This window comes from Sorex fumeus, unplaced genomic scaffold (genome assembly GCF_029834395.1).
Source record: "Sorex fumeus unplaced genomic scaffold, SorFum_2.1 ptg000002l, whole genome shotgun sequence".
NCBI lineage: Eukaryota > Metazoa > Chordata > Mammalia > Eulipotyphla > Soricidae > Sorex > Sorex fumeus.
The window spans coordinates 24447732-24456795 of record NW_026606059.1 but is presented as its reverse complement, the minus strand read 5'-3'; the positions used below and the strand labels follow the sequence as shown (position 1 = coordinate 24456795).

At 38.5% G+C, this 9064-nt stretch overlaps 1 non-coding gene across 1 annotated transcript; it reads right to left on the bottom strand.

The window, feature by feature from the left end:
* Nucleotides 1-489: 489 nt before the first annotated feature.
* On the bottom strand, nucleotides 490-596 carry LOC130022876 (U6 spliceosomal RNA). The gene has a single exon (XR_008792328.1). It is a non-coding gene; the product is annotated as a U6 spliceosomal RNA (small nuclear RNA).
* Nucleotides 597-9064: the final 8468 nt, after the last annotated feature.

The following is a 9064-nucleotide window of genomic DNA, read 5'->3' as shown; positions in this document are numbered from 1 at the left end:
TGGGACTAAACTCAAACAGAAAGCAAACACTAACAGAAAGCAAAGTTAAGAATTTGGAATACTCCAAATTTAAAAGTAATTATTCAGCTAAACAAAATATAAGCCGAATGAAAAGATAACCCAGAGCCACACCTGATAAAGGGTTAATATCAAAGGTAAATGAATAGCTCAACTTAAACAATAAAAACAAGCAACCCAATCAAAACCTGGGCACACACCCGGGTCAAAACCTTGGGTCACACCCGGCGATGCTCAGGGGTTACTCCTGGCTTTGCACTCAGGAATCATTCCTGGCGGTGCTCGGGGGACCATATGGGATGCTGGGAATCGAACCCGGGTCAGCTGTGTGCAAGGCAAATGCCCTACCCGGTGTGCTATTGCAGAACTTTTGAACTGATTTTTTTTTAAATTTTTATTAGTGAGACACCATGAGGTACAGTTGTAGACTTACAAATTTTCGTGCTTGGGTTTCAATTATACAATGATCAAAAAAATATAGAACGCTTCACGAATTTGTGTGTCATACTTGCACAGGGGCCTTGCTAATCCTCTCTGTATCGTTCCAATTTTAGTATATGTGCTGCCGAAGCGAGCACTGAATTGATTCTTTTTCAAACCGGACATATCAGTGACATATGAAAATATACATATAATTACTGAATCTCAGACCAAAGAAAGTTAAAACCAGGAGACCTGTGAGAACAGCTAATGGCAAGAGGAATAGTGTTGGGGGTCGGGTTAGATTAAAAAAAAACCCTCATACACTGCAGGTGGGTGTGTAAACTGCTGCAATTTTGGAGGGAAAAGGTATAAAGACTTATCAAAAAGCCAAAATACAGCTAGCTACCATGTGCTTCCAAAATCCCACTCCTGGCATTTACTTGAATCATATGAAATTCATCACCAAATTGGAAACTTTAGAAACAGTAACAAAAATATGGAAACAACCAAGTACCTATTTTTAGACTAGATCAAGAAGATAGTATATATTTATTTACCAGAATACTATTAGGTTATTTTAAAAGAATAAATCTTGCTTTTGAAGCAAATTGGAATTACTAGAGAGGATTATGTAACGCAAAGAAAGTCAGAAGAAAATGAGAAATACTGGACATTCTCACTGCTGTGAGAATTGTAAAGGTGTATAATTGATAAAGAGACAAAAAGAGATTTAAAAAAAATCCAGTAGACATTAATAGCCAAACTAGCATTACTCTAAAACGGGTGGAAGACAAGGTGGAGAAAGCTATTAAAAAATGAGCTTTTCATATGATTATATCAATAGATGCAGAGAAAGCATTTGACAAGATCCAGCACCCCTTTATGATGAAAACCCTAGCCAAAATGGGTATAGAGGGGACCTTCCTCAACATAATTAAAGCCATCTACCACAAGCCTACAGCAAGCATCATCCTCAATGGGGAAAAACTGAGAGCCTTCCCTCTAAGATCAGGGACGAGACAAGGATGCCCACTATCTCCACTGCTGTTCAATATAGTACTGGAAGTACTTGCAATAGCAATTAGGCAAGAAAAAGATATTAAGGGCATTCAGGTAGGAAAGGAAGAAATCAAGCTCTCACTATTCGCAGATGATATGATACTATACTTAGAGATCCCAATAACCTCCACCAAAAAACTCCTAGAAACAATAGACTCGTATAGTAAAGTTGCAGGCTATAAAATCAATACCCAAAAGTCCATGGCTTTCCTATATGCAAACAGTGAGAGAGAAGAAAGCAACATGAAAAAAACAATCCCATTCACAATTGTGCCCCAGAAAATCAAGTATCTAGGAATCAACTTAACTAAGGAAGTAAAGGACCTGTACAAAAAAAAAAACTATAAAACGCTACTTCAGGAAATAAAAGAGGACATGAGGAAATGGAAAGATATCCCCTGCTCATGGGTCGGGAGACTTAACATTGTCAAAATGGCAATACTACCGAAAGCATTGTATAAATTCAGTGCAATCCCTATAAGGATACCCATGACATTCTTCAAAGAAATGGAGCAAACAATCCTGAAATTTATATGGAACAATAAAACCCCACGAATAGCTAAAGCAATTCTTGGGAAAAAGAAAATGCGAGGAATCAACCTCCCGAACTTCAAACTGTACTACAAAGCAGTAATAATTAAAACAGCATAGTACTGGAACAAGGCAGAACTGCAGACCAATGGAACAGGGTTGAATACACTGACATCTCCCCTCAATCATATGATCATCTAATCTTTGATAAAGGTGCAAGTAATGTCAAGTGGAGTAAGGAAAGCCTCTTTAACAAATTGTGCTGGCATCACTGGACGGCTACATGCAAAAAAAATGGGCTCAGAACTCTGCCTAACACCATGTAAAAAAGTAAGATCAAAATGGATTAAAGACCTCAACGTCAGACCAGAAACTATAAGGTACATTGAAGACAAAGTTGGCAAAACCCTCCATGACATTGAAGCTAATGGTATCTTCAAAGATGCCACGCCACTGGCCGAGCAAGTGAAAACAGAGATAGATAAATGGGACTATCTTAAACTAAGAAGCTTCTGCACCTCCAAAGAAACAGTGACCAAAATACAAAGACAGTCTACAGAATGGGAAAGGATATTTGCCGAATACACATCTGACAAGGGGTTGATATCCAGGATATACAAAATACTGGTTAAACTCCACAAGAAGAAAACATCCAACCCCATCCAAAAATGGGGCAATGAAATGAACAGAAACTTTCTCAAAGAAGAAATCCGAATGGCAAAAAAGCACATGAGAAAATGCTCTACATCATTAATCATCAGGGAGATGCAGATCAAAACCACAATGAGATACCATCTCACACCTCACAGACTGGCCCACATTCAAAAGAACAAAAGCAACCCATGCTGGCGTGGATGTGGCGAGAAAGGGACTTCACTGTTGGTGGGAATGCCAACTGGTTCAGCCCTTCTGAAAAACAGTATGGACAATTCTCAAAAAATTAGAAATTGAGCTCCCATTTGACCCAGCAATACCACTCCTGGGAATATATCCCAGAGAGGCAAAAATGTATAGTCGAAGTGACATCTGCACTTGTTTGTTCATTGCAGCACTCTTTACAATAGCCAGAAACTGGAAGAAACCTGAATGCCCAAGAACAGATGACTGGTTAAAGAAACTTTGGTACATCTACACAATGGAGTACTATGTAGCTGTTAGAAAAGATGAAGTCATGAAATTTACATACAAGTGGTGCAACATGGAAAGTATCATGCTAAGCGAAATGAGTCAGAAAGAGAGGGATAGACATAGAATGCATTCATCTGGGGGATATAAAGTAACAAAGTATGAGATTAATACCCAAGAATAGCTGAGATCAGCACCAGGAGGATTACTCCATAGCTTAGTGGCCAGTCGAGCATTCTAGAGGAAAGGGCAGCTCAGATAGAGAAGGGAACACCAAATAAAGGGTGTTTGGAGAATCCTCCCAGGAGGGGAGATGCATGTCGAAAGTAGACTATGGACTGAACATGTTTGCCACTCAATGCCTCTTTTGCAGACCACAACACCCAAAAGGAGAGAGAGAACACAGGGGATTGCCTTGCCACAGAGGCAGGGGAGGATGGGGGGGTGGGGGTGGGGGGGATATTATCCATGGTGGTGGAAAATGGGCACTGGTGGAGGGATGGGTATCTGATTATTGTATAATCAAAACCCAAGCACAAAAAATTGTAAATCTACAACTGTACCTCATGGTGTTTCACTAATTAAAAAAAAAAAAAGAAAAAAATTTTTTTAAAAAATGAGCTTTACTTGTTACAAATAAATGACATAATTTAAAAATAATAACATTTGTCAAATAGTAATGATAACTGTTGATAGTTAATTTGTTCATTTTGTGATGGTGGTGGTTGTTTCCTGGGATAAATCTGTGCATCAGGAAATATTATTTTTATTTTTGCACTATTTAAAAAGAGGAATCATGATAAATACCTTTATTTGAATGTCGTTACCTGAAAACATGCATTTCTAAAAATTTAGAAGAATTTAATACTTGGGACAAGTGAATATTCGCTATAAATGATATCATTTAAATAGGCAGTTCTGGACTGGAGGGATGATACAGCATGTAGAAAATTTGCCTTTCACACAAAAGACTCAAATTTGGGCTGGAGCAATAGCACATCGGGTAGGGCGTTTGCCTTGCACACGGCCGACCCGGGTTCGATTCCCAGCATCCCATATGGTTCCCTGAGCACTGCCAGGGGTAATTCCTGAGTGCAGAGCCAGGAGTAACCCCTGTGCATTGCCAGGTGTGGACTCCCCCCCAAAAAATATAAATAAAAATAAAAGTTTGACGAGTTAAAATTAAAAAAGACTTGAATTTGATCCCTGACTCCACATGTGATTCCCAGAGCCCCACCTGGAGGACTGATCCCTTAGCACAGAGCCAGGAGTAAGCCCTGAAAGTAAGCTCTGAGCACTGCTAGGTGTGACCAAAAACCCTAGATAAACAAATAAATCAGTAATGCCATTTAAGAGAATGAGACTTTCTGTTGTGAAACATACAGCTTTCAAAGGAGCAATGTTTTGGAAATAGTAAAAATTATATTTTCTACAGTAGCTTCACTATTTTATCCTCATGAACTGAGAGCAGCAAAGGGAACTGAGCACTGTAGGAAAATGGTTTCCTAGTGACAATAATCCTTTTCTCATCACTGTATCACTGTGTCACTGTCATCCCATTGATCATCGGATTACTCAAGTGGGGGACAGTAAGTCTCTATTCCTCCCAACTCTGAGATTTTAGCAGTCTCTTTTTACTCGTCTTTTCCCAAAAACTGTAGACATTTTTAGGGTCAGGGGAATGAGACCTGTTGTCATTACTGTATTTGGCATATCGAATACTCCACGGGGAGCTTGCCAGGCTTCTCATAATCAAGTTTTTTCTAAGTATTTGGACCTCTTTTTGCCTAGATCAATATTTCTCTGTCCATCAAAGAATAGCTTTGAATAACCTGATTTATTAGCTTTATGGAAAGATGATATTTTCCTCTTCTTAATTTATACTAAGAATAATAAAATAAATAGCTGCCTAATCCTTTTCAAAAGAAATGTCATTTTTTCTTTTCACAATATTTTATATACTTCCTGATTCAACCATAAATCTTCATGCCCAAAGAATAAAAAAGAACTGTCCTGGATAATCAAGAATGGTTTCCAAAAATAAGAATGAGAGAGAGAGAGAGAGAGAGAGAGAGAGAGAGAGAAGAAAAGCACCTGCCATAGATAGAGATAGACGGGGTTGGGGGTGATGGGATGGAACCTTGGGACACTGGAGCTGGGAAATGTACACTGGTGGAAAAATGGATGTTGGAATACTTTGTGACTGAAATCCAATCATGAACAGCTTTGTAAGGTCTATCTCAGTGATTCAATAAAAAAGTTTAAAAAAGAATAGTTTCCAATTTAAAAAATTACAAATAAATATTTTATGTTAAAGTAATCATAGATAATATGGTAATTGATTTTCACTTCCTAAACATCTGAAAAATGTCCTACTCTAATGATGTTCCTCAAAAATCCCAATGGACCATCTTGTTTGAGAGACATATTATTATTGTAATTAACGGTTCCCCATCTAAGATTACTTCATAGTGTTTTGTAAATTAGCTCCTGGTATTCATGCGTATTTACTTTTATGCCTATGTGGACCATGAACTTCTTCAGATCAGTAGTCCTGTTAAGAACCATGTATTCTTAACAATCATACAGTGATTCCTTCATGTACCAAACACTTACTGAATATTTGTTATGTGTCAGGCACTTTTTTAGTCACAAAACCAGAAGTGCAGAAAATAAAATTGGCCCCTCTTTCTCAAAGCTTCAGCCTATTAATGACACACATAACATTTATTTGTTTGACATTCACTAACAACTGGTAAGTGTGAGCAATTGGTTAAATACATGATCCCATGATGGTGTTAAATTTTTAAAGTAAAGCTTGAAGCCAGAGAGGTAGTACAGTAGATAAGGCCTCGCACTTGGTTGATGCAGGTTCATTCTCTGGCACCACATATGATCCCCTGAGCTCTCCAGTAGTAAACCCTAAACATCCCAGGGTGTGGCCAAAATAAATACATAAATAAAACAAAACAAAAATGGGTGTCAAAGCTTGATCTGGCAAAATGATGGCAGCTATGAATAGAGTAGTCTGTGAATACAAAGCATGTGTTCAGCCCTCGATCTATGTCTCCAGTCCTTGATTTATCTTAAAACTGGAGCTGGAAAAAAAAACTGGAGTTGGAGAGATAGTACAGAGACTAATGTGTTGCCTTGCATGCAGCTGCCACATTTGAATCCCTAGTACCATATGTGGTCCCCTGAGCATTGACAGGAGTGATCTTTGAGCACAGAGCCAGGAATAAACTTTGAGCACAGCTGGGTGTAGCCCAAAGAAAACAAAAGAAAAAAAGTTTTTCCTATGTGTTCATTGTTCCTTTGTTCAGTTTTAGATTTTTATTTTAATTTTAATTTTGTTGATTTTCTCTTGGGAGTATAGATGTGTGTATATGTGCTTGTGTGTGTGTGTGTGTATGTGTTTGTGTGTGCGCGCACACATGTGATGATAGGGATTGAATACAGGGCTTCACACATTCAAATTGTCCACTAGTGAGCTATACCTTTGACCCATCACTGGTGTTTTATGTAGTGAAATTGAATAATCAAATGAACAATAACTAGACCATTCCGTAATCTATGTTAAATAAGATTCTTAATGACAACCTTCAGCAAGCAATTCAGTAGTCTTTTCATTATATACAGTCATCAGCTCAGAAATCTAGCTTGTCATACAAAAATCAAACTGGTATGAAGTCAATTTTTTATCTGTTTAAACAGTCACAACTAAAGGGAAAAAAAACTGGAAACAACCAGCATTGGCAGGTATGTGAGGGAAAGGAAGACTCATTCACTCTTAATTAATAGTTAAGAATATGGGGGTGCGGTGCTACCAGCAGGTCAACCTGTGACCATAGGGCAAGTCATCAGCAGTCTGATGGAGCCTTCAGGCTTCCCGATACCCCAAAATAGCCACTGTGCCTCTAGCCACACCCCAAAAACTCGGGACCAAGTTTCCTGAGAATTTAAACAATCAAAAGTTAGATGTGTGGGGGCCATACCCACACCTACCTCTGGCGAAGCTATACAAGCTTATTTATCACCCCTGCTTCAGAGACCCATAAATAAATCTCAAACAAGGTCAAAAGCCATAGTTAATCTCAGACCCACACAAGGCTGAAGAGACTAGGGTAAATCAGAGGGGGATGAGTCAGCCTGGTGCCAGCCCAAGCAGAATCTCCAGCAGCTGCTTGTTTCCATAATACCAAATTGCCATCATGCTGCCCCTCCACACTGGACTCCACAGTTTGGGGATGGACCTCACAGAGATATAATCTACTGAAAACTCAGGTATGCAGATATTGTGACTAAAATCTGCAAGCTTTCTCGGGGTTGGGAGGAGCTACCTTCCCCCAAACCCCCTGTCCTTCTGAAAGCCCCTGCAGTCACATCCACACCCCAAAGCTGCTACGCAGTTAAAAAAGTTACTCCAGTTTTACCTCCTGTTAAAAATACCGAATGCCCTAAACAAACACGATGATTTAGTACCTGTATTGTAAAATATAATGCACAAAAGGAGATAGAGAGGGGGTGAAGGGGTGTCTACTGTAGAGGCAGGCTGAGGGGAGTGTGATGAGGAAGCATTGGTGGTCGGAGGTGTGTACTGGTGAAGAGATGAGTTTTGGATCATTGTGTGACTGAAATCCAATCATGAGCAGCTTTGTAATGATCTAGCCCACGAATGTTCAATAAAAAAAACTAAGGAAAAATAAAGAAGAACAGAGTTTTCATATAACCTAGCAATTCCACTTCTTGGCATCTTTCTCAAGAAAACAAAACAGTAATTTGAAGGAATATTCACACACTAATAGCCATTTCAGAAAGTAGTGTAATAGCCAAGTTATGGAAACAAAAATATCACAGCAGATCAATAGCAAGGGAAAAAATTGCTATACACAAAGTGGAATATTATGCAGCTATAAGAAATATCAAAACTTGTAGTTTGCTGAAAAACTTGCATGACCCAGAAGGCATTATGTTAAGTGAAAGAAATGGGAGAAAAACAAGTGATGTACCTTATTACTTACGATAGAATAAAAAGAGGGAATAAATAACAGTGAGTGAGGACCAACAATTGGCCTTTGATTGTAAGACTATTGTACCGAATATACTACCAAGTAGCTGAGAAAAGGGAAGAAGAGGAAGGATGAAGTGGACCAGAGGTGACATAAGGACAGAAGTGGGGGGTCTGGGCCACTTTGGTGGTGGCAAAAGTACATAAATTTGTTCATCAAAACCATAAAAGTTAACACTAGAGTAATAATATTACCTAAACTACAACAAAAATAAATAGTGATTTTAATTGACACAAGGACAGTAGTGAAGCGTTCTTGGGATCTTTGGTGATGGTGAAGGTGCAAAACCTCTAAAACAATAAATATTAGCAATATTATACTCATGTTATTTAAACTAGAATAAATATTTTCGAAAGAAAAGTACCATATTTGATTAATGACTAAAAACTTCCATATATTTTTGGTCTCAGTTTACAACCAACTAGAAAAAGCAAATACACAACCATGACCTATTACATAAGATACCCTCCTATTAGTTGTCCTATCTAGACTTCTCTACTTAGATTTTATATGAAGTCTCTATTTTTCCAAAATTAATACTTCTTTTCCTCTTTTTTCCCCATTTATTTTAATTTTTGGCTATTCCCACTGCTGACTCCTGACTCTGGGCTCAGGAATCACTCCTTCCAGTGCTCAGAGTTCCATGTGGGGTGCTGGGGATCAAACTCCCAGGTTGGCCACCTGCAAGACAAGGACGTTAATCCTTGTTCTATCTTCCCCACCCTCTACATCTCTTTTAAATCTACCAAAGACACATATAATAATGACTTGCTTCCTTGATACCATTGGCTAGCCTTTGTGTCCATAAGAGTCTTCTTGTAGTTATTAGAAATGAGAGA